The sequence below is a fragment of the Heterodontus francisci genome, chromosome 4 (genome assembly GCF_036365525.1).
Source record: "Heterodontus francisci isolate sHetFra1 chromosome 4, sHetFra1.hap1, whole genome shotgun sequence".
Classification (NCBI taxonomy): domain Eukaryota; kingdom Metazoa; phylum Chordata; class Chondrichthyes; order Heterodontiformes; family Heterodontidae; genus Heterodontus; species Heterodontus francisci.
The window spans coordinates 169,807,979-169,835,117 of record NC_090374.1 but is presented as its reverse complement, the minus strand read 5'-3'; positions in this window follow the sequence as shown (position 1 = coordinate 169,835,117).

Here is a 27,139-nt window from a genome sequence, read left to right as displayed (position 1 = left end):
AGATTTGAGGAGCAAAACTTTAAGACAATATTCTCCTCTGTTTTCCACCTGAAATGTACAATTATTTGGAGCAAATTGCCCACCTAATCTCTGGTAATCCTAGAGAGGAGGGATATATGACCTTGCTGTAAATTGCCCTCATCCAGTTCTTCTTATTCCAGTGTAAAAGATCATTCATTATCCAATTCCAAACTGAATACCTTTGCTTGAATGAAACTATTCTGGCCTTGAAACTAAATGCATTAAGACCTTTGTTAATATAGCAGGTATAGGTTTATCATAAGAGTATGTTTGTACTGCTAATGTGACACAGCATTATATCAAGGCTGCCAGTATCACAATCTCACTCTAACTCAGGAATATGCTGTATTCAAGTCTACATAATGAATATTATTATCCATGTTCTTCAGTGTGGCTGCAGTTGTCCTATAATCTAACAGATCATTTACACCAACATTAAAGGAAAAGTGTAAAAACTTCTGCCATTTGATCTTGAGTACCATAACTACAGATTCAAAGCACTCAAAGTTTGAAACCTCTGACACTATATTTAAGAGGTCATTTTGACTTTGGGCAATAGTGTGAAATGACGAAATCGGCTCAGGAAATTGTCATACACCTCTCGTGACTTGCATTCAGGAGAGAAAGGCCTTGGCGAGGGCACAAAGGAAATTCACTGGAATGGTACGAAGGATGAGGGACTTCAATTAAATGGAGAGACTGAAGAAACTGGGATTTTTCTTCTTACAGAAGAGAAGGTTGAAGGACGATTTAATAGAAGTGTTTGAAATTATGAATGGTTTTAATAGAGTAAATAAAGAGAAACTATTTCAATGACAAGAAGGTAAGCAACCAGAGCACACAGATTTAAGGTGATTGGCAAAAGAACCAGAGGTGACATGAGGAAACCTTTTTTTTAACGTAATAACTTGTTATGATTTGGAATGCACTGCCTGAAGTGGTGGTGGAAGTAGATTCAACAGTAACATTCAGAAGAGAATTGGATAAATACATGACAAGGAAAGAATTGCAGAGCTATGGGAAAAGAGAAGGGGAGTGGAATTAACTGGATAGCCCTTGTAAAGAGTTGACACCGGCACAATGGGCTGAATGGCCTCCTTCTGTGCCGTGTGAGATTATGAATCTATGTATAATGGGCGACTGAATGGATATTGTCCATTTTCAACAATTGGCCAAAGTCACAATTATCTCTGTGATATTTCAATTTATTGGAGCACATACTCGGACAGCCTCCCATATACTTGGTCAATTTGTTTTTTAAAAAAAACAGCACAAGTAGATGTCAGTTGTGGCTCAGTGAGTAATACACTTGCTTTTGAGTCAGAAGATTGTGGGTTTGTGGGTTCCAGTCTCACTCTAGGATATGAACACAAAAGTTAAGGCTGACACCCCAGTGCATTACTGAGGGAGTGCTATGCTGCAGAGGGAGCATTGCACTGTGGGCGGCCCAGTACAGATGGAGCACTGCCCTGTTGGAAGTGCCATCTTTTGGTGGAGACATTAAACCCGTCTGCCCTCTCAGGCGGATATAAACGATCCCATAGCACTATTTTGAAGAAGAGCAGGGGAGTTCTCCCCGGAGTCCTAGCCAATATTTATTCCTCAATCAACATCACTGAAACAGATTATCTGGCAATTATCACATTTCTGTTTGTGGAAGTTTGCTGTGCGCAAATTGGTTGCTGCATTTTCTGCATTACCGCAGTGGCTACGCTTCAAAAGTGCTCCATTGACTGTAAAGTGCTTTGACACGTCCGGTGGTTTGGAAAGGTGCTATATAAATGCAAGTCAGTGTTTCTTTTTACTGATAAAGGGCCATGGGCCATTATGCAAGCCATGGCCATGACTAACAACAACAACCTAAATATTTATATTGTGCCTTTAACATAATAAAACGTCTCAAGGTGCTTCACAGGAGCATTATGAAACAAAATTTAACAGCGAGCCATATAAAGAGGTATTAGGCCAGATGACCAAAAGCTTGGTCAAAGTGGTAGGTTTTAAGATGTGTCTTAATTTAAGAAAGTGAGGTAGAGAGGTGGAGACATTTAACGAGGGAATTCCAGAGCTTAGGAACCAGGCAACTGAAGGGTGGCCACAATAGAAGGTGAGGTCAATCAGAAGTGGTGATTCGATGACACCAATTATTATAAAATTGAATTGCAGAGAAATTTATGTTAAAACTTGTATTGAATCTTGATTCGACCACACTTGGAGTACTTCTGGTCTCTATTATTAACAGGATATAGAGGCACTGGAGAAGGTGCAAAAAAGATTCACAAGGATAATACCAGACCTGAAAGGATATATTTATGCGAAAAGGCTAAACTGGCTGGGGCTCTTTTCATAGGAACATAGGAGCAGGAGTAGGCCATCCAACCCGTGGAGCTTTCTCCGCCATTCAACTAGATCATGGTTGATCATCTACCTCAATGCAAATTTCCCGCATTATCCCCATATCCCTTGATGTCATTAGTATCCAGATATCCATCGATTTCTGTCTTGAACATGCCCAATGATTGCGTTTCCCCAGCCCTATGAGGTACAGAATTCCAGAGAGTCACAACTGTCTAAGTGAAGAAATTCCTCCTCATCACATTCTTAAATGGCCTACCTCTTATTCTGAATGTGTCCTCTGGTTCTAGTCGGGGAAACTGCAACCAGGGCCCAACAAACAAAGGAGGGGCCTAGGAGATGTGATCTGGGTCAACATGCACACAGGATTCATTCCCAACAACTCATTCATGGCCTCCCTCATCCTTGCTCTATTCTGATGGTCTTGCCATGCCAGAAGGTTGCTGGGTAGAGGGGTTTAGTTATCAGAAAGGGATGAGAAGTGGAGATTCTTGAGTCTTCCTCTTATCCAGCAAAGGTAAGGAAACCAACTGCTAAGAGCTCAGGGAATGAGAGGTTCTGTTAAGTAGTCCTACACAATTCATCTGTGTGATCCTGAGGATAAGGCTGGCTCTTTATCTAAAAAGACATGCACTGCCATGTACCCCTGGGTACAGGCGCGTCTTAAAATTTAGTAACTGAGTGACTGTCAATGGGTGAAGCAGAACACCAGATAAACTGTGCCCTGAAGCCAAGGCCGTGTTAGGAACTAGACCCGCTTCTTTTCTGTTCTTTCTCTTGTGACCTGGGGATTAAGCCAACACCTCAGTGACCCTGTGAAGAAAAGAACCGAAATAAACCCCAAGTGGTGGGGTAACAAATATCTTTCACAACCTCAGGGCCTCCAGTAAAGAGAAGGCTGAGGGGTGATCTGATAGAGGTCTTTAAAATTATGAAGGGGTTTCAATAGCATCGACATAGGGAAAATGTCTCCACTTGTGGGGAGTCCAAAACTAGGGGCCATAAACATAAGATAGTCACCAGTAAATCCAAAGGGCATTCAAGAGAAACATCTTTATCCAGAATGGTGGGAATATGGAACCCACTACCACAGGGAGTGAGTGAGGCGAATAACATAGATACATTTAAAGGGAAGCCAGATAAGCACATGAGGGAGAAAGGAATAGTAGGTTATGCTGATAGGATGAGATGAAGTAAATAGAGGGAGAGGAGGCTCATGTGGATCAAAACACCAGCATGGACCAGTTGGGCTGAATGGCCTGTTTCTGTGCCATCAGCTCAATATAATTCAAGTTTGGGTATTAAACACCTATAGTTTAATGGCATTACCATCACTGAATCCCACACTATCAACAAGCTTGGGGTCACCATTGACCAGAAACTGAACTGGATCAGCCACATGAATGCTGTGGCTACAAGAGAGGGTCAGAGGCCGGGAATTCTGCAGCAAGTAACTCATCTCCTGACTCTCCGATGCCTGTCCATCATCAACAAGGCACAAGTCAGGAGTGTGATGGAATACTCTCCACTTGCCTGGATGGATGCAGCTCCAACAACACTCAAGAAGCCCACCTTCAACATTCACTCCCTCCACAACTGATGCACAGTGGCAGTTGTGTGTACCATATACAAGATGCACTGCAGCATCTCACCAAGGCTTCTTTGACGGCACCTTCCAAACCCGCGACTTCTACCGCCTAGAAGGACAAGGGCAGCAGGTGCATGGGAACACCACCACCTGCAAGTTCCCCTCCAAGCCACACACCATCCTGACTTGGAACTATATCGCTGTTGCTTCACTGTTGCTGAGTCAAAAACCTTCCTAACAGCACTGTTGGTGTACCTACCCCACATGGACTGCAGAGGTTCAAGAAGGCAGCTCACCACAACCTTCTCAAGGGCAATTAGGGATGGGCAATAAATGCTGGCCTAGCCAGCGATGCCCACATCCCATGAACGAAAAAAAAAAGTTTGCAGAAGGAAAAGAAGATTGTGGAGGTTCAGGAGTTGAAGTGGAAAAGTGAACTAAAGCAAAAGACAGTGCATTGAGTTGCAGCTTTAACACTGGAGGCACAGGGAGGAGGAGGAAGAGGGGTCTGAGAATGTATATTTGGAGCAAAGGAAGAGGTTCAGTCTGGCTATGACCACAGCAGTGTTAATATACCAAGGAGGTGTCCAGTTCCACATGTGAATCGCTCTCTTTGCTATATCCAAAAATACTACTTCAACAAATATTGCACCTCTATTTCCTAACATAGGAACAGGAGGAGGCCTTTCAGCCCTTGAACCTGTTCTGCCATTCAATCAGATCATAGCTGGTCTGTATCTTAACTTTGTCTAGCCACCTTGGTTCTGTAACCCTGAAGACCCTTTGCCTAACAAAAATCTATTGAACTCAGTTTAGCAATTTTCAATTGACCTCCGACCTCAACAGTTTTTTGGGGGAGAGAGTTTCAGATTTCCACTACCCTTTGTGTGAAGAAGTGCTTCCTGACATCACCCCTGAATGGCCCAGCTCTAATTTTAAGGTTCTGTCCCCTTGTTCTGGACTCCCCCAGCAGAGGAAATAATTTGCCTCTATCTACCCTATTAAATCCATTAATCAATTTAAACATCTCAATTAAATCACCACTTAATCTTCTATAACTATGACTTTTGTAAAACAAAACCAGCTAGGAACATCGTGTCACGATGCATTGATAATGTCATTTCAGCACAATGGTCCTTCTGTTGTACAATACACAGGCTGAAGATGGAACAGTACCAAATTTCACTGAGATCATTGTCACACACATTATTATGTGTCTGCCGCCAATCTGAGTGAAATCTGCTACTGATATTGCAACATTGTATAGATATCATGTGCAGGAGCGTTATTAGAAAACAGGCATTAGCCTCGTCGTGGCTTCCTGACCAGATGATTGTGGGTTTGACATGTAGGGTCGGCATGTCTCATGGGAGAAGCTCTCAGCTTGCTGTACGTTTACCACAGCTTCACTCAAGGCCAATTTACGAAGACAAGACAAAGGTCATCGAAATTTTCTTCTTTTTCATAAAAACTAGCTAAAAGAAGAAACAAAAAGGTTGTTATTTCTATACCAGAGCTCCAACTCTAAATTCTGACGTAGCCCTCTGTATTTAGTGAAGGAACAGCTAATGTTACATCTCGTCCAGAAATCTGTACAATTATTTCACTATCTGCACACTTACTTATTTTTAATCTATTTTCTCCGTATAATCCACATGATTATATGAAAGCTGGATTCTGAGTCAGATAAGATGAATATGTGCGGAAATACCAATCCACGTCGGGCTCTGCGGCGGGGGTGGGGGTGGGGGGTGGGGAGCGGAAAATCGCAGTGGCAGCAACCCGCCATGGAGCCCAACGCGGGATTGCCGGGCCCAATCTTCCTGGTGGTGAGGCTCTATATGTATGATGATAGATTTCAAAATTAAAAAACCACCAATCACTTTAAATCTTCCATTTGGAATAAGCTTCTGGTGCAAAATGAATCTTTCACTAGTTTCCAAAGATTCTGTGCTGATTGTTTAAACAACTGGGTTTTGATACCAAACTTTTTAAAACTCCAGTAAGGAGGCGTGACACATATTAAGGAGCTTGGCAACTGGAACAGCCAATTACTGGATATTTCCCCACAGTATAACAACGAGCATCTCTAACAGAGCAAGGCTGTCCCCGTTTGTGATACAGCAATCTGACAGAAACAAGTCCAGCAGATAGGAAGTTGTATCTCTCCCTTCCTGTCCCTCTTCACCCTCCCCTCCCCCTCCTCGCCTCCTCCTTCCTATCATCTCCGTCCCCTCCTCTTGCCTCCCCTCCCATCCCACTCCCATCCCAACCCCCCTTTCCCTCCTCTCTCTGTACTCCTGTTCCCTCCCCATCCCTGCCCTTCTTCCTCACCCGCACCCTCTCCTCACATCCCCATACTCGCCCACCTTTCCTTCACTTTCGCTTCTCCCAACCTCCCCTCCCCTTCCCCTCTCAACCGCTCCCTCTTCTTCCCTTCCCCTCCCCTCACCTCCCCTTTTCTCTCTTCCCTCCCTTCCCTCCCTTTCTTCCCCTCCCCAATTCCTTCCCCTTCCTCTCCCCTCATCTTCTCCTTCTCCCCTCCTCACTCTCTTCCCTGTCTCCTCTCCCCTCTCCTCCCCTCCCATCTCTCTCCCCTCACCTTTCCCTCCCCTTCCAGGTTATAAAATGAAATGATGGTTGTATAGGTGAAAATGATGTGATTATGAATCTTTGGTGGAGTTTTATTCCTCGTGGTGCTTCTCATTGATTCGCAGCTTTGAGATGTGGGGAAACAGTCGGTGTCAACACCTTGAGGGTTGTATTGATAAGTGTTTCATCAATGCCTGAGCGAAGCAATGAAAACTCATTACATCCCAGCAAATGAGAAAGGGCCAGAATATGATACAACAGGTATAACAGTCTAAAAGTCAGTAGCACAGGACAAAAGTAATCATGTTGCATCAAGATGCCTTCTAATATCTTTACATAGAATTACATAGAATTTATAGTACAGAAACAGGCAATTCAGCCCAGCAGGTCCATGCTAGTGTTTATGCTCCACATGAGCCTCCTTCCACCTTACCTCATCAAAAGCATAATTCTTTCTCCCACATGTGCTTATCCAGCTTCACCTTAAATGTGCCTATGCCATTCGTCTCAACCGCTCCACATGGTAGCGAGCCCCACATTCTCACCTCTCTCTGGGTAAAGAAATTTCTCCTGAATTCCTTATTGGAATTATTAGTGACTATCTTATATATTTGGCCCCTAGTTTTGGACTCTCCCACAAGTGGAAATATCTTCTCTACGTCTACCCTATCAAATCCTTTCATATTCTGAAAGACCTCTATCAGGTCACCCGTCTGTCTTCCCTTTTCTAAAGAAAAGAGCCCCAGCCTGTTCAGTCTTTCCTGATAGTTATAACCTTGCCTTTCTGGTATCATACGTGTAAATCTTTTTTGCACCTTCGCCAATGCCTCTACATCTGTTTTTGTAATATGGACAGGGAACTGTACAAAATACATTGTCTTTGTTTTGCAAACAATTGTGCTCATGAAGTCCACAAAAATACTTAATTATGCAGAGGACTATTAGAGCCCAGGGCTATAATTAACAGAGCAGTTAACCAGCTTTTACCAATAACATTTCCCATCAACCTATGTAGGCACTAATCCATAATTCACTGCAATATTTATTCACTGGTTTTCTGAAAGGTATGCAGTTACTTAGCACTAAAAACAGTTGGATTTTCTGTTCTTTCACCATTGTAACTATGAGGTGGGAGTTACAGGTTGATAGGCATGACATGATCAATGTGTAACACAGTTAGAGCTACCTTCCAAATGAACTGAGGTTTGAATGGTAGAAAGCAATATACAAAATGCGACTGTCAGAAAGATCTGGTTCAAGGCCCAAAACATTGGACACCTCTCTCCTACAGCATCAATGTGACATTTCCAGTTCTCACAGCAGCCTTCTTTGTAGCTACTCCCAGTGAGATTGCTAATTAATGCCAAATTAGGGACAATATTGTGCTGTAGATCCATACCTACTCGGAATTGGATTGAGATTGCCCACATTGATTTCCTAGAGGACCTTTACAAAAGATTGAGGAGATCTTTAGGACACCAGTCTAAGGTAGATTTAAAGCTAGGCCCAAGAGGCGGAAATACAACATGCTAATCCACCAGGCTTGGTTCGTGATTTAAACATTGGGATTAGCAGCTGCAAGTTATTTTGAATTCATCTGTTTAACTCTGGTTTCACTGAACCTAAGCCTGTTTGCTGTCTTGCTGTTCCTGGTGAAGATAGACTGGGTATAAACTAGGCTTGTATTCCCTTGAATATAGAAGATTCATGGGGTGATCTAATTGAGGAGGTTATGTTGATTAAATGAATTGATACAGTAGATAGAAACTATTTCCTACATTACAACAGTTACTACACTACAAAAAGTACTTCATTGGCTGTAAAATGCTTTGAGACGTCTGGAGGTCATGAAAGGCGCTACATAAGTCTTTCTTTTTCTTTTTATTATGGGGGTAGTCCAGAACATGGAGGCATAACCTTAAATTTAGAGCTAGGTTGTATGGTGGCGATGTCAGGATAGTGGAAATCTGGAACTGTCTCCCCCCAAAAAGCTGTTGAGACTGGGGGTCAATTGAAAATTTCAAAACTGAGATCGATAAATTTTTGGGGGGTAAAGGGTATTAAATGCTGCAGAACCAAGGCAGGCAAATGGAGTTAAGATACCGATACATGATCTAATGAAATGGCATTAACAGCTTGAGGGGCTGAATGGCCCCTCCTGTTCCTATGTTTCTTCCTATGGCTGTTGGTGGTGATCATCAGGTTAACAGTGACAGAGAGCAATTGGATTGTTGCAGAAACCCACTGGCTCATTAATAATGTTTCAGGCAAGAACCTGCTGTCTGAATCCAGTCTGGGCCAATATGTGACTCTAATCCCACACCAACATGGTTGACTCTGAAATGCCCTCTGAAGTGGCCTCCTGAGCCACTCATTTATATTAAATCGTTACAAGTAATTCAAGAAGGCGGCTCACCACCACCTTCTCAGGGCAACTAGGGATGGGCAAAAAATGGCCATCGACGCCCACATCCTGAGAATCGATTTGTAATAATTTAAAAAAATTATTATTAAAAGTAGTCTTTAAACCTTTTGGGAAAGGTTGAAACGTGCTGATAGGTAGGAGATTGCAGATTTTGCTTAATCTGTAGCAGTTGATCAACGTGCAGGTACTTCTAGCTCCTTAATCGCCTCATTCATAAACCTAATGATAAATTTTTATGTAAATTTTTATATCTGAATCATTAAATGGAAAGGTAGTTACAATATTTTCCTGGTTAATGTACTAGCTGATAGAAAGGTTATTAACCATTTTAAAAGAGGTTGTCTGAATGAGGCGGTACACATGAAATCTTTCAGCAACATGATGGAGACCATGAACCCTGTAGGAGTTAACAATGTGTATATATATCAGACAATAAAATGTCAGCTGATAGTTTGATTTTTGTGCAATAATTTATTTTTTTGTTCTTGGCTCTTGCTTCTCTCCCAAGAGAGTTTTTGAAAGAGACGGAGATGAAAGAAATCGCCAGTATGAGAAGCAGACTATACAAACTGGGCATTCCAGGAATTTATTGTCTAGTTTTCCAATCCCAATCTGCTATATCCAATAGGAAAAATGTGCTGGGTGCCAGCGGCAGGAGAACGTAATGTCAAAGCTCGGCAGTATGAAAGGACAAGAGGGTGCCCAGGAGAGGGTGCCACAATATCACTGCTGCTTTCTGAACCAGATACTACAGCTGGAGATCAGAAACCAATATTACTCTCTCTTTCTTTCTCTCTCTCTCTCTCTCTGGGATTTTCGAATCTAACTTAGTGTTAATTATATTTTAGTGGATTTTGTGGGGAAAACTTATATAGATCAGTAGAGAAATAAAAGAAACGGTTCCACTGCGAAGAAAAGTAATGATGGTTTTATCAGGAACAGTATAAAGATTGCCTTTTCCCTCCTATCAGTCCCACTAGATCCACTTGGAAGATATTTTTGTATCTGGCTCTGGGTTCCATACAGCTTTTACATAATCAAATCAATATAGTGATGATTCAGCCTTTGGCAATAGCCGTTCCTTCCAAGTTACCAGCAAGGTTCTGGCAGCCAAGTAACAAAAAAAGTTATAATCTGAAAGAAATTGATTTTTTTTTGTTCCAGCATCTGCTGTGTGTCTTTTTTCTAAAAGAAAATTGATTTTTTTAAAGTATATTTGACACAGCATCACTGGACTGGTTTTTATGTAATTTGTGAGGATTTTAAAGAAAATATGCAGGAATTAAGCATTGAATGCTTCTCATTGTCTAATGCAGATTTTGTTAATCACAAGTCCAGCAGTTACTGAACTCTTCTCCACTGTGTCTCTTAATTTGAATAGCATTAGATTTGTAGATTTTATTGATTGCATGGTAGCAGGGCCACAGTAGAAACTGTCCTAGAATTATATGCAGAGGTATCTGGACAAATACTCATTTCTCTTTGTAATAATGCTGTTGTACAATTTGACAGTAATTTTAAAATAACATTTTAAAACATGAGGCAATATAGCGCTGATTATGAAACACTTTTCTACTCTTACTGCCCAATGCCAGTTCCATGGGTCAGCAGGAGAACTACGCTCAGTGGGTGGCACTCTTGCCTGAGTCAGAACATTGTGGGTTTGAGTCGCACTCCAGAGACCTGAGCAAAAAATCCAGGCTGATACTCCAGTGCAGTACCGAGGGAGTGGAAGTGCTGTCTTTCAGATGAGACATTAAACCGAGGCTCTGTCTGACCTCTTGAGTGGATGTAAAAGATCCCATGGCACTGTTTCGAGGGAGAGCAGTGGAGTTATTCCCAGTGTCCTGACCAATATTTATCCCTCAACCAACATCGCTAAAAACAGGTTATCTGGTCATTATCACGCTGCTGTTTGTAGGAGCTTCCTGTGTGCAAATTGGCTGCCACGGTTCCTACATTACGACAGTGACTACATTTCAAAAGTACTTCATTGGCTGTAAAGTACTCTGGAATGTCCTGAGATTGTGACAGAGCCTATAGAAATGTAGGTCTTTCTTTTAGATAATGTACCAATGCCATGATATGATGGAAGAGTTAGGAGAGGTGACTGAAAGCTAGGTTAAAAGATGGGCTTTAGGGAGATGCTTGAAGGTGTGGAGGGTTAAAGAAGGAATTCCAGAGAATAGGATTCAGGCACCTGGAGGTTCTGTCACCAATAGTGGGGCATCATTGGAGGGACGCACGAGAGTTGATGGTGTGAAGCATGTGGGAAGGGATGTCGGGCTGGAGGAGATTGCAGAAATAGGGTTGATGAAGCCACCGCTAGATCGGAGAATCTTAAATTCAAGGTGTTGAAACATAAGTGTAGGTTGGCAAGGACAGGGGTGATGGGTAAGCAGGACTATGTATGGAACAGGATACAGATGAATCTGTTTTTGGATACATTAAAATTTATGGATGGTGTTGCATGTAGGCAACCATGAGGACAGTAAAGACTATAGTTGACAAAAGTGTGGATAAGGGTTTCAGCAACAGAATTAGGGGCAGAAGTCAGCAATGCTGCAAAGGTGTAAGTTAGCAGTCTTGATGGATTGTATTGGTGGTTTACTACTCAATAGCAGGATGGGAAACCCTGGCTTTGTCCAATTCAGTTGAAGCAAGTGACTGGAAAGGGCATTGGACCATTGTCAATGCAATCGCCATGTGGTAGTTTTGAAACTTGCATTGCATACCTAGTGGGACACTTGTATTTCTGAGGTCGCCGTTCAAGGTACAGAGATACCAATATTGGTACCTTTCTACACCATCATAAGCAGCTCTCACAAACTTCCAGTGTGGTGATGCAAACACCTTCCAAAGAAAGAAAGACTTGCATTTCTATAGCACCCTTCATGACTTCAGGATGTCCAGAAGCGCTTTACAGTCAATTAAGTAGTTTTTGAAGTGTAGTCACTGTTGTAATGTAGGCGATGCAGCAGCCAATATGTGCGCAGCAAGCTCCCACAAATAGCAATATGATAATGACCAGATAATCTGTTTTTAGTGACGGTGGTTGAGGGATAAATATTGGTCCAGGACACCAGGGATAATTTCCCTGCTTTTCTCCGAAATATTGTGGTGGGATTGTTTACAACCCCCTGAGAGGGAAGATGGGCCCTCAGTTTAACACCTCATCCATTAAAGTACATTATGTGAATGAGTTAATCATTAAATAGTTGAAAGTAATAAAATTGTGCAGCTTTGATTCTGATCCATTATCCTAATTTTTTTCCTTTTGTTTTTTGCACAGCAGGCAAGTTCAGAGGTCCTGTCTGTCCTCTTGTCCCTCCATAGCCCAGTGGAATTTCTCCTGCCCATCACAGAGTGGATATCCCTGCCGTATAGTGACTTGTCGATACGGTTCATTTGGTGGACTGAACATGAACCTAATAATCAGATCCTGCTTAAGCATGCGCTTCCCCTGTAATTGACTCCCGCTTATTGATTGAGCTGTTGATGTGTCCCTGTATTACTGTTGGTAATGCAGTCTTCTTTCACCAGCCTTCTGCCTAAAACTCCATCCTTGTCACTAGCTTCATCCTAATGGATAAAGCTGTCATCTTAAAGTTAGAGTGTTTCCCAGGCACAAAAACAAAATTAGCAGCTCAATAATTTATGTGCTGGAAAACTTACTCAGTATCTTTAATTGACTGCAGCAGTGTGTGACTGCACTCTCCTGCTTTTGCATAAGATTCCCTTAAACTAAGCCACCTATTTCAGAGTGCAATTACAACAAATAGGCCTCCCACACAAAATGTTCCATATTGTTTAATTTAGTATTCTATTTTTGTACACCACTTACAAGGCAATAAGTGAAGAGTCAGTGACACTGGCACTTGTAATGCTAATGTCACAAAAATGGTGTCAAGTGAAATTATTCATAAATACGTCTGGTATTGCTGTGTGCACTCTTCTGCGCTTATGCTTAGATGTTCTAACTTCATGTGTTTTGTATCCTGGGTTAATAAATCTTTCACTTCAAGTGTCCCCTGGGTTCCACTTGGACAGTACCTTGCCTCTCAATTGAAAATTAATAACTTATCTGATGTTGTGATGTAAAGTGCTGTTGTATTAATCACAAACTGTTAACTAAGGCATGAAGGAATCCTGTTTGTAGTATCAGAACCCATAATAAGTGATTAGTTTCTGCATTTCAATTCCTGTGAATGAATAAGGTGAAGCAATAAAATTGACTTTACCTCCTCTTTGTCCCCAGAATGCATCACTCTGCTGCAGGATTATTTTGATGTTGGTATTGTGGATTTTCTTGTGTTTTTTTGGCAGTGTTGATGTTCCTTAAAAGGCAGCTCCAACTTTTACTCCACCCTGCTTTCACTGCTTACTTTCATGCCAGATATTTACGTGTGCTCATAGACGTTATCTATGGTACAAACTAAAGAAAAAAGAAAGATGGCAATTTAGCTGACAGCCTCCATGCTGCGGGTTTTCTGCAGCAATCTCCGGTGACTGACTGCTATTTCAGGCTTATAGTTCCTTCGTAAAACCGAACTCATTTCGGTTTCCCAAGGACAAACGTCAGACCTGTAAATACAGACAAGGCTCTGTGGAATTATTAGCATTCCGGTCTGGTATATTCAACATCAGGTTTTTGTAAACTCGTCATTAGAGAAAATGATATTTGATCTGAAATGTTCCAAATTTTAAGATAAAAATCCTTCAGCCTAATTGGGGCCAGGCACTTTTCCATTTAGGAAGACAGTCAGTGAGCATTTTCATTTGGTTTGAAACTGTTATGGCAACACTATAATATTTACAATTTTTTTTTTACACAGACGGAGCATCTCAGTGTGACTCTCCTACTCGGTGTGTGATGTATTATGGAAATGTGCTGGCTGCATCGCAAAAAGCTGAATGGCTCAGGGGAGCAGATTGGCATGATGCATTCAGACCTTTCGGGCCTCGCTCAGAGTTAATGGAAAGGCCTGGCTTTATTATGCGCTCAATCCTTTTCGCACAAGGCCTGAATCACTAATTTAAAGGGGCACCATTGATACCAATGTGCTGCAAGCTTTGAAAACATAGCTGGACCTGCTGATCTGAAAAAGGCAATGCAGTGACAGTGATAGGTTGCTCACCTTGTTTGTCTTGAGAAACTAGGGAAACAAATTAAAAATTGTAACAAAGAAAAATATCTATTTTAAAGTTAATGTTGTAGAAAATGTAGTTGCTACTTCAGTGAAAACTGACCTCATCAGCAATGGTACTAGATGTTGCATTGGAACAAGCTCCCAGGAAACTCCCAGTTATGATGATAATACCCCTTTAATTGGAATTCTTTACTTTGGTTTGCTGGCTAATAGTAACTCTTGCAACACCCTCCCCAAAAAAACCCTGACATGGCCAATGCTTTAAGCCACAGTAACGAGGACCTTGATGAAATAATTTGAAGACCCTTTGAGATAATCACTGTCAGATCTGCCATGGTAGGTGCTGGCTTGTTTACTCCAAGAAGTGTTAGTGGGTGAAGATGTTCTGGTATGCAAGTTATACAATGGCCGCCTACAAACCAGCCACACGTGAGTTGAGACCCAAAGGTAGAAAAATGCTTTTCTACCCATGACTGCTATCCGTAGGGAGTTTGGTCAGCTCTCATTGAATCAGGGATAAGAATAAGGGACAAGAAAAATTAAAATGATAATCATTTCTAAGGAATGATCTGCAGATTTTGAATTTCTTTGTTTCAAATCTTCAGACATTCTGGTCTCCTTGCTCCCAATCTAGAGCGCTCTATTAAAGGTCTGTATTGTAGCAGGAGGCCTAGTGTAAACCCTATACTTTAATGTGAACACCATTGTCATTTTTTTCTGTAAATATCCTTGTACTTTGGTTAAATATCAAGCAACTACCACAGGGAGAAACTGGAGTGAGAAGTATTGTGAAACCCTCAGATTTGAAGAGGCTTTAAATTAACTGTTTGACAATTGTTTCTGCATCAAGGAGGTAAATGCACATTTTGGTGAGCTTTTAATTTTCAGTGTGAGTTCTAGCTATGAGTGCAGGACAGCATGCAATTAATAACAGTGTCACATCTGGAGAATTTGATCCTCTGGAGGAGGTTTAACTGGCAGACTGTCAAATGTACGCTTGCTTTGTCCCAACTTTTTATAATCATCAAATGTTAACTAAGACAGCATCTCACAGCACCCTCGTGACAACCTGCACGGTAGAAAGACTAAGATGCAATTACATTACTGTCGTTGTTCAGAGTCAGAACCTACAGAAGGTACATTTTTGTCACCCAACTTTAACACTGAAGAATATAAAGTAGACATCTGACTCTGTCTCACTGTCTCCCAGACTCTGCATTTCAAGGAAGGGACAAAGAAAGGGAGACAAAGTGTTACAATAAATCTGACGTCTCTCTGGATGCCTCATCTATCAGGAGGCCTCATTTACACAAGCTCTTAAGACTAATTGCAGATTTGCAAAAATGCTGATGGGGTAAAACAAGGTACAATGAAAGTGCCAGACAGTATATCTGCTTTTGTGCTATGCTGAGAGACCATAACAACGTGGGACTGCTGGTGTCAACAGCAAGAACACTACTTCCATGACTAAGTTAACCCTCAGACATCTTCTCTTATGGTGCATCGAGTGGTAACAGGCTCTAAATTCCTTTCGGACAGTAACGCAGATGGGTGATAGAGAATCAGCAGCTTGCTTTACGCTCCAGCACAGTTTTTTTTTCAATGTAAGAGTGCAGCGTGTTCAGTTGATTCACTGTTGTCCATTGCACAGTACAACCTAAGCCAATTTATATCCCAGTATATTTAGGAAATGCTTACAACAAATACAGTTCCCAAATAAGACATAACGAGCTCCATTAATGTGTTGCCATCCGGTATATCACATGAGATAGACAACGATTAGAAATACTCAGCTTAAATATAATAACGTAAGTTCCAAAGCATCTTGAAGGACATCATGCAATGAATTACTCTTGGACTGCAGTGACTGCAGTTGGGACATTTTACAACATTAAAGGCACTATATAAATGCAAGATGCTGTGGACTGCAGTATGTTAGAATTAACCAAAGGAAGGGAAGAAAGTAAAACAAAGTAGCAAAGAGAAAAGGAATGGGGACAAGAAATGTCAGAAAGATAAAAGTGATACAGGAAAGTATAAAGAGCAATCAAGAACTGGATATTAAATGGAATAAAATTACGAAACAGACAGAGGCAGCCTCCAATTATTTGCACACAAATGGACAACATATATTTTGAATAAAGCCAGTGAGCTGGAAGCACAAATTGTTATGGAGGATAGAATGCAATAGCATTAAGAGAGCTGTGGCTCAGGCTAGGGTGGGACTGAGAACTAAACATTCCCAGTGACAAAGTATTCAGAGGGATTAGAGTATAAAAGAATAGAAGGGATGTGAGTATTGATCAAATGTTCTCTTCTGGCGCTAGAATGTAAGAATATTGTGTGGGGTGATGTAGAAACTGAGTCTATTTGGTTAGAGTCAAGGATCAAGAAGGGTACTGGAATTCAATTGGGAGTTTATCATAAACTGCCAAATAATGGGCAAAGGAGATAGAGTAAAAGGTGTGCAGAAAAATTATAGGAAAATGTAGAAGTAACAGGGCCATAATTGTGGGTGATATGTATTATTGAGAAATAGACTGGGGTGAAAGCACAGAAATGGCACAGAATGGGAGTAGTACTTTCTAGATCAATGTTCTTTGTCCAACACAGAAAGAGGCAGTACTGGGACTAATTTTAGGAAATTAAATGGGGCAAGTAGGCAATGTAAGAGTTGGCGAATAAACCTTAATTAGGTTGGATATAAAAATAGAAAAGATGGATGATCAGTTAAAGATACTTGACTGGAAGACAATAACTTTCAATAAAAGATAAAATTAAACTAGTCCAGATAAATTAGGGGTTTTATAAATAGGGATACAGAGTACAAAAGCAAAACTATACTGTGAAACTTGTACAGACCATCAGTTAGGCTGCAGTCAGAATATTGCATCCTGTTTAGGGGGCCCTATTTAGGAATGATGGCAAAGCTCCTCAAGCCTGCTGCACCATTCAATACAATCATGGGTGATCTTCCATATCAAATCAACATTCCCACCCTATATCCATATCCATTGATTCCATTAGTGCCCAAAAATCTATCAATCTCAGTCATGAATATCGACTGAGCATCCACAATCCCTAGGGATAGAGAATTCCAAAGATTGACAATGCGCGGAGTGAAGAAATTTCTCCTTATCTCATGCCTAAATTGCCGACCCCTTATCCTAAAACTATGACCGCTAGTTTTATTCTCTCCAGACAGGGGAAAACAGCCTCTCAGCCTGTCAAGTCCTCTCAGAATTTTATATGTTTCAATGAGATCACCTCTCATTCTTCTAAACTCCAGAGAATATAGGCCCATTCTATTTAATCTCTCCTCATAGAACAATCCTCTTATTCCAGGAATCAGTCCAGTGAACCTTTGTTGTATTTCCTCCAAGGCAAGTATATTCTTCCCTCGGTAAGGAGACCAAAACTGTGCAGTACTCCAGGTGTGGTCTCACCAAGGCCCTATATAATTGCAACAAGATTTCTTTGCACTTATACTACAACCCAACATACCATTTGCCTTCCTAATTGGTTGCTGTACCTACATACTAACTTTCTGTGATTCGTGTACAGGACCCCAAATCCTTCTACATTTACCCATCTCTCACCTTTTAAAAAAATATTCTGCTTTTCCATTCTTTACTCATGACGAGAGAGCAGAACTGGGATTCTTTATTATGCAAATTATGCAGAGCTTTGGATCCAACAGTAACAAAGTGGAATATTTCCTTAACGGTGAGAGACTAGAAGCTATGGAGGAACAAAGGGATTGAGTGTCGATGTATTCAAATCACTAAAAGCTAATGCACAGGTACAAAAAATATTCAAAAAGGCTAATGGGATAAAGAACAAACAACAAAAACAGTACAGCACAGGAACAGGCCATTCGGCCCTCCAAGCCTGCGCCGATCTTGATGCCTGCCTAAACTAACACCTTCTGCACTTCCGGGGCCCATATCCCTCTATTCCCTTCCTATTCATGTATTTGTCAAGATGTCTCTTAAACGTCGTTATCGTATCTGCTTCCACCACCTCCCCTGGCAGCAAGTTCCAGGCACTCACCACCCTCTGTGTAAAAAACTTGCCTCGCACATCCCCTCTAAACTTTGCCCCTCGCACCTTAGACCTATGTCCCCTAGTAACTGACTCTTCCACCCTGGGAAAAAGCTTCTGACTATACACTCTGTCCATGCCACTCATAACTTTGTAAACTTCTATCATGTCGCCCCTCCACCTCCGTCGTTCCAGTGAAAACAATACGAGTTTTTCCAACCTCTCCTCATAGCTAATGCCCTCCAGACCAGGCAACATCCTGGCAAACCTCCTCTGTACCCTCTCCAAAGCCTCCACGTCCTTCTGGTAGTGTGGCGACCAGAATTGCATGCAATATTCTAAGTGTGGCTTAACTAAGGTTCTGTACAGCTGCAACATGACTTGCCAATTTTTATACTCTATGCCCTGACCGATGAAGGCAAGCATGCCGGATGTTGGCCTTTATCTCAAGGGGGCTGGAATACAAAGGGTAGGAAGTTATGCTACATCTATATAAAGCTCTAGTCAAACTCCAACTATAGTACTGCATTCAGTTTTTGGCACTGCACCTCAGGAAGGATATATTCACCTTGGTGGATGTACAGCAAAGCTTTAGCAGACTGGTACCCGTGCATACTCCCTTGAGTACAGAAGTTTGAGGGGTGATCTAATTGAGCTGTATAACATAATAAAGGGGTTTGATAGGGTAGATACAGAGAACCTATTTCCACGGTTGGGGGAATCCAGAACAAGGCGCGTAACCCTAAAATTAGAGCCAGGCCATTCACAAGTGAAATCAGCACAATGTTACAATCCTAAAGGAAACTAAGAAACCTGTGAGAAATAACTGTGTCTTTCTTGAGTTGCTGGTGCGTTGGTGCAGTAATCTTGCAATACTTCCTGGTAAACTACTTCATGGTTACAAGTAGCTGGGATTAACCACATTGAGTGACAAGTAAGAGGATTGGGGAAGGGCAATGCTCTTTGATTTGAAGAGCTGACAGGAGATGGGATTATGATTGGGACATTTTGCCAGGTACAAACACCAGACAGGAGTCCAAAACTAGGGGCCATAAATATAAGATAGTCACTAATAAATCCAATAGGGAATTCAGGAGAAACTTCAAGAGACTGGTGAGAATGTGGAACTCATTACCACATAGAGTTGTTGAGGTGAATAGTAGAGATCTCAATGTGGGTTTAGGCCATCAAGAGGCACAGCTGACATGATTTTCGCAGCTCACCAACTACAAGAAAAATCTCGCGATCAACATCAACCTCTCTCCATAGCATTTTGTGACTTGACAAAGGCCTTCAACTCTGTAAATCATGAGGCACTCTAGAAGGTTCTGTTCAAGTATGGATGTCCTCCAAAATTTGTCACCATCCTTTGCCTGCTTCATAATGATACGTGAGTGTTAATCCTTAGCAACGGATCCATTACAGACCCCTTTCATGTTAAAACAGGAGTTAAAACAAGGTTGTGTCATCGCCCCAACTCTTTTTTCAACCTTCCTAGCTGCAATTCTCCGTCTGACTAGAGATGAGCCCCCTGCTGGAGTGCAGCTTATTTATCAAATGGATGGTAAACTATTTAATCTCAGACTACTCCAATCAAAAACTAGCAGTCATACACTGATGATGCTGCAATAAGTGCTCTGTTGGAAACAGATCTTCAGAGAATCATGACATATTTACTGAGGCATATGAGATGATGCGACTTACACTTAACATTCAGAAGATCAAAATCCTCCATCAGCAAGCTCCAAATGCACACGCCCCAGCCCCATTGATTAGGATTCATGATGTGTGCCTGGAAAATGTGGAACACTTCCAGTATCTTGAAAGTTATCTTTTACAGAGGCCGACATTGACGAAGGAATCCATCATTGCCTGAAATCTGCTGGTGCAGCTTTTGACCACCTGAGGAAGCGAGTGTTTGAAGATTGCAACATCAAAGCTGAAACCAAGCTCATGGTCTACCATGCGGTCGTGATCCCTACCTTACAGTATGGGGCTGAAACATGGACAACATATAGGAGGCACCTCAAAGTACTGCAGTCACATCATCAACGCTGCCTGCGGAAGATCCTACATATCAAGTGGGAGGACAGGCGCACCAACATCAATGTCCTCTTGCAGTCACCACAAGGCTATGATTATCCACCATTAACTTCGTTGGGTTGGTCATATAATTCGGATGTCAGATACCAGGCTCCAAAAGCAGGCCGTCTTCTCCCAGCTCAGTCAGAGCAGATGCATCAGAGGAGGACAAAAGAAGTGTTTTAAGGATGTGCTGAGAGCCAACATGAACAAATGAAACATTGACATCAACTCCCGGGAGACCATTGTCCCAGACTGAACCAGATGGAGGCAGAGTCTGAGAGAAGGATCCCGGCATTTTGGGACCCAACGATGACAAAATGAAGAGAAAAAGCGACATTAGTGAAAAGAACAAGGCATAACCTGAACTAATAATACATGACCAGACATCCCACATGACAACAAATGCCCACGTGCCATAAAGTCTGTAGATCCCGAATTGGCCTCATCAGTCATCTTCAGACTCATAGAAGACAATCATCCTCGTCTGCAAGGGAGAGTCAATATATAGATGCATTTTGGGGAAAGCTAGATAAACACATGAGGGAAAAAGGAATAGAAGGATATGTTGGTAGGGTGAGATGAAGTTAGGAGGCTCATATGGAGTATAAACATCAGCATGGTCCCGCTGGGACGAGTGGCCTGTTTCTGTGCTGTAAAATTCTATTTAAAATAAAGCCCTTGAGGAAGGTAATGCGAAACTGCCTCAGCCACTGGTTCATTCTGAGGGATACAAGAATCTCATGTATGTTGGGACCGGCCTTCGGGCAGAACACAACTGACCCTATTTGTTATTAAACTGTGGAACGTCTGACAATGGTGTTTAACATGTTGTCTGGTTCAATATTCCTGTCAATTATAGACAGACACCATTATGTGGGCCTCATTACATTCTGAGTATCAGCTGAAACTGTTACCTGAGTGAGCAAATCTAATTCCCAGGAATTATTAGATGCCAGTACTGACTATGAAACTGGGAATTAAGGAGCAAGAATATTGATGATGGGAGAAAGTAGATGAGGAGCTGACTAGCTATTTCAGAAACTGGTGAAATCCATGTTAAATATTCTTTGATGGCAGGTCGTAATGCGGCTAAAATAATTGCCATTTACTCCCCAGATAAAAAGATGATGCAAGGAATGAGGCACAAACAAAAAGGACAGGATATGCAAAGGACCTCATTTACAGGTACAACTCATAGCAATCCAGAGTAGAGATGTGTGAATAAATGAATCAAGAGGGTGAGTTAATTGGAGTTTTTGTTTTATTTATGGATTTCATAGTCCACACGTACACAATCGGTATAGCGGGCGAGGGGATGTATTTGTACACACAGGCTCCCTGCTCAGAAGTCATGTGGTAAATGTTCAGTTTCACTCAGAGCTGTAATATGGTGGGATGCAGAGACTTAGCACAAAATTCAGGCTAACACTCTCCGGGAATGCTGCACTGTCTGAGTGTCAGTACTGAGGGAGTGCTGCACTGGCAGAGGAACAGTATTGAGGGAGTGCTGCACTGTCAGAGGGACAGTACTGAGGGAGTAAAAACAAGAAATGCTGGAAATGCTCAGCAGGTCTGGCAGCATCTGTGGAAAGAGAAGCAGATAATGTTTCAGGTCAGTGACCCTTCATCAGGACTGGCAAAGGTTAGAAATGTAATAGGTTTTAAGCAAATAAAGCGGGAGTGGGGCAAGAGATAACAAAAAGGAAGGTGTTTGATAGGACAGGGTCACAGAAAATAACTGACCAGAAGGTCATGGAGCAAAGGCAAATGGTATGTTACTGGTGTGCTGAAAGACAAAGCATTAGTACAGAGAGGGTGTTAATGGACAGAAAAATGAACATTTTCAACATTTCTAAATCTGCACTGTCAGAGGAGCAGTACTGAGAGAGTGCTGCACTGTCAGAGGGGCAGTAGGGAGGAAGTGCTGCACTGTCAGAGGGGCAGTAGGGAGGAAGTGCTGCACTGTCAGAGGGGCAGTAGGGAGGAAGTGCTGCACTGTCAGAGGGGCAGTAGGGAGGAAGTGCTGCACTGTCAGAAGGGCTGCACTGAGGGAGTGCTGAACTGTTGGAGGGTCAGCACTGCACTGTCAGATGAGATATTAAACCGGGGCACCATCTAACATCTCAGTGGACAAAAAGATCCCATGCCACTATTTTGTAGAAAAGCTGGGAATTTCTCCCTGGTGTCCTGGATAATATTTGTCCCTTAAGCATCATCAGTCAAACAGATTATCTGGTCATTTATTTCATTGCCATTAGTGGGATCTTGCTGTGTGCAAATTGGCTGCTGTGTTTCCTATATTATAACAGTGACTACACTTCAAAAGTACTGAATTCTTTGTAAAACACTTCCTGAGGTTGTGAAAAGCACTATTGAAATGCAAGTCTTTCTTTCTTTGTGAATCACCCGGCCTTTACAGACCAAAACTGATTTGCATTCCATTGCATGTGTGATCCATTGCCTATGGCTGAAGATGAAAATCAGCCCCCACAGTTTGGCTTCAAGTACCATCTAATAATTAAAATTTGTAATGTGCTACTTTAAAATGTGAAAATAAACATTCCAGGGGGTGAATTTGAGGTGTGGCCTTAAATTTTTAACTTCATCTGAAAGCACCATTCCCTACCCCCCATGCTGCTGCTATTCACTCACAGTTCAGTAGTCTCTGCCAAACTCATGACAGGTTTATCTTTCTAGCCACACTATCCCTCACCTCGCAGTTGGTCTTAGTTTTGCAGCCATACATTTCTATTGTGCCTTCTACAACCTCAAGATGTCCCAAAGTGCTTCATAGCCAATGAAGTACAGTTGATATGTAGTCACTGTTGTAATATAAGAACTTAAGAACATAAGAACTAGGAGCAGGAGTAAGCAATTCAGCCACTCGAGCCTGCTCCGCCATTCAATACAATCATGGCTGATCTCATCTTGACCTCAACTCCACTTTCCTGCCCATTCTTCATAACCCTTCAACCCATTTCTAATTTAAAATCTGTCTATCTCCTCCTTAAATTTACCCAATGTCCCGGCATCCACTGCACTCTGGGGTAGTGAATTCCACAGATTCACGCCCCTTTGAGAGAAGTAATTTCTCCTCATCTATGTTTTAAATCTGCTACCCCTTATCCTAAAACTATGACCTCTCATTCGAGATTGCCCCACAAGAGGAAACATCCTCTCTATGTCTACTTTGTCAATCCCCTTAATCATCTTATATACCTCAATTAGATCTCCTCTCATTCTTCTAAACTCTAGAGAGTAAAGACCTAAACTGCTCAATCTCTCTTCATAAGACAAACCCCTCATCTTTGGAATCAATCTAGTGAATCTCCTCTGAACTGCTTCCAATGTAATTACATCCTTTCTCATGTAAGGGGACCAAAACTGTACACAATACTCCAGATGTGGTCTCACTAATGCCTTGTACAGTTGCAGCAACATTTCCCTACTTTTATATTCTATTCCTTTAGCAATAAATGCCAAAATTCCATTTGCCTTCCTTATTACCTGCTGTACCTGCATACTAGTTTTCTGCGATTCATGCACGAGGACACCCAGATCCCTCTGCACTGAAGCACTCTGAAGTTTCTCTCCATTTAGATAATAATTTGCCTTTCTATTCTTCCGACCAAAATGGATAACTTCACACTTATTCATGTTAAACTCCATCTGCCAAATTTTGGCCCGTTTATCTAATCTATCCATGTCCATTTGTAGATTTCTTATTTCTTTATTGCAACTTACCGTCCCACCTATTTTAGTGTCATCTGCAAATTTGGCTATAGTACCTTCTATCCCTGCATCCAAGTCATTTCTATAGATTGTAAAAGGTTGGGGCCCAAGGACCAAACCCTGTGGCACCCCACTAGTTACATCTTGCCAACCAGAAAATGACCCATTTATCCCGACTCTCTGTATTCTGTTGGCTAGCCAATCCTCTATCCAAGCTAATAAATTGCCCCTAACCCCATGTGAACTTACCTTGTGTATTAACCTTTTGTGCAGAACCTTATTAAATGCCTTCTGGAAGTGCAGATATACAACATCTACAGGATCCCCATTATCCACTTTACTTGTTACAGCTTCGAAGAACTCTAGCAAATTAGTCAAACATGATTTACCCTTCATAAAACCATGCTGACTCTGATGGATGCATTTTGACTTTCTAAATGTCCTGTTATTACTTCCTTAATGATGGATTCTAACAATTTCCCAACGACAGATGTTAAACTAACTGGTCTATAGTTTCCTACTTTCTGCCTCCCTCCCTTTTTGAATAAGGGCATTACATTAGCTTTTTTCCAATCCACTGGAACCTTTCCCGCATCCAGGGAATTTTGGAATATTATAACCAATGGATCCACTATCTCCACTGCCACTTCCTTTAAGACCCGAGGATGTAGGCCATCAGGCCCTGGGGACGTGTCTGCCTTCAACCCCAATAGTTTGCTCAGTACTTTTTCCGTAGTGATGATGATTGTTCTAAGTTCCTCCCTTTCTATAACTCTGCATTACCTGTTACTATTGGGATGGTACTAGTGTCCTCCACTGTGAAAATTGAAGCAAAATACTGATTTAGTATCTCCGCCATTTCTGTGTTCCCTTCTATTAACTCCCCAGTCACATCCTCCAAGGGACCAACATTCACTTTAGCTACTCTCTTCCCTTTTATATACTTACAGAAGCTTTTGCTATCCGTTTTTATATTTGGCGCTAGATTTCTTTCATAATTTACCTTTGCTCTTTTTATTACGTTTTTAGTAACCCTTTGTTGATCTTTAAAAGTTTCCCAATCTTCCAGCCTGCCACTGGCCTTTGCAATATGGTATGCCTTAGTTTTTGTCTTTATGTTCCTTGCTTAGCCATGGATGTTTTTTCCCCCTCCTAGAATCTTTCTTCCTCTCTGGAATATATTTTAGTTGGGATAAATTGAATATTTCCTTAAACATCTGCCACTGCTCATCAACTGTCCTACCTTGTCGTCTTCCCGCCCAGTCCACTAGGGCCAAATCTGCCTCATGCCTATATACTTACCTTTGTTTAACTCCAGGATGCTCGTGTGGGACTCCAGCTTCTCGCCCTCAAACTGAATTTGAAATTCTAGCACACTATGATCACTTTTCCCTAGAGGATCCTTAACAATGAGATCATTTATTAATCCCACCTCATTACACAACACCAAATCGAGAATAGCCTGCTCCCTGGTTGGTTCCACAACATATTGCTCCAAAAAACAATCTCTAATACATTCAATGAACTCTCCCTCGAGGCTACCCTTGCCAATTTGAGTAATCCAGTCTATATGCATATTAAAATCAGCCATGATTATTGCCGTACCTTTCTTACAAGCCCCCAGTATTTCCTGGTTTATATTGTGCCCCACTGCGGAACTACTGTTTGGGGACCTATAGATTACTCCCACCAGTGACTTCTTTCCCTTGCTATTTCTTATTTCTACCCAGACTGATTCTATGCCTTGATCTCCAGTACCTATATTGTTTCTCACTACAGCACTGATCTCTTCCTTCACTAACAAAGCTACACCACCTCCTTTTCCTTCCTGTTTATCCTTCCGAAATACTGAGTACCCTTGGATATTCAATTCCCAAACCTGGTTTCCCTGCAACCACGTATCAGTAATCGCCACTAAATCATACCCATTTGTAGGAAATGGCCTCCTCCTGCGCACTCAGAAAACATTTGTTTTGTACAGAGACAGTTGAAAGAGAGAACATAGCTAAACAAATGTACAGGTTTTGATGATATAGATTAGAATAATTCAGTTAAGGCAAAGCTAATGTGTTCTCTGTTTTATTTTGGTTGACATTATTTTGATGTAGAAATGCTGTTTCATTTTTTTCAGTGTGGCTTTTTAGGGTTTGCTGCACACTATTTCTTTCATGTGGTTCCTCCGGAAACGCTCGATGGCTTTTGTTAAAAACACACTATTTAGACCGGAGTTTCAATGAGCTTCTGTTTGCCTGGGCCTGTACTGAGACTAGATCTAAGCAGAACATTTCTCTACGGACAAATACATCATGATTGCCCCAAATACACTACGGGAAACCAAGAGCTTGCTGGCAACCAGGCCCGACACAGCAGCAAGCAAACATCTTGTGTCTAGTGAGACACTCTTCACAAATCCCATGACAGGAAGCCAAGGTGAGGCAACTTGAAAGCTCCAATGAGCTTTCTTTCACAACTTTCATTTTTGTTTAAAGGGGAACGGTATTCATGAAAAAAAAGTTTGCAAACATCTTACATTTATTTGCATGAGGACTGTAATTTGTAATGACAGAAATTCTTTATTGTGATTAAAAACCATATGACTTCACCAATTCGGCTTCAACCCAACCAAGTATAGTTTGTCAAAGACTAATTTGGACAGTTTTTATGTCCCTTCTGAAAATTTCAAGTTTTATTCACTATTTTTCTATGAATTGGCAGAGCTAATGACCCACTGATGCAGCTTACCAATGGGCTGTATCACTAAATGGTGGGGCATTGGTTTACGCTGGTGCTTTCCCATACAATGAACTTCCATTTATCACGAGGACACGTCCAGCAAAGATGAGGGTCTGAATTTTCTTTTCTCGTTACCGGGAGTGGCGGCTGGTGAAAAAAATGGTGGCCCGCAGACACAGGCCGCACACTGTCTCGCCGCCACGATCGAGCACATGATGGCTCATTTAAATATGCAGGGCGGGCCGCCTCCCCCCAATCACATGGCAGGGTGGTCTCAATTACCCCGTAAACAGCGTCAACTGCCTCTGCACTGGCATGGCGCCATTTTTAAAGGGATGCCAGACCTGCACAGACACTGCAGATTTTCACCCCGTAACCGCACCCCCCACTGCACTGAAAGTAAATGGCTGACCT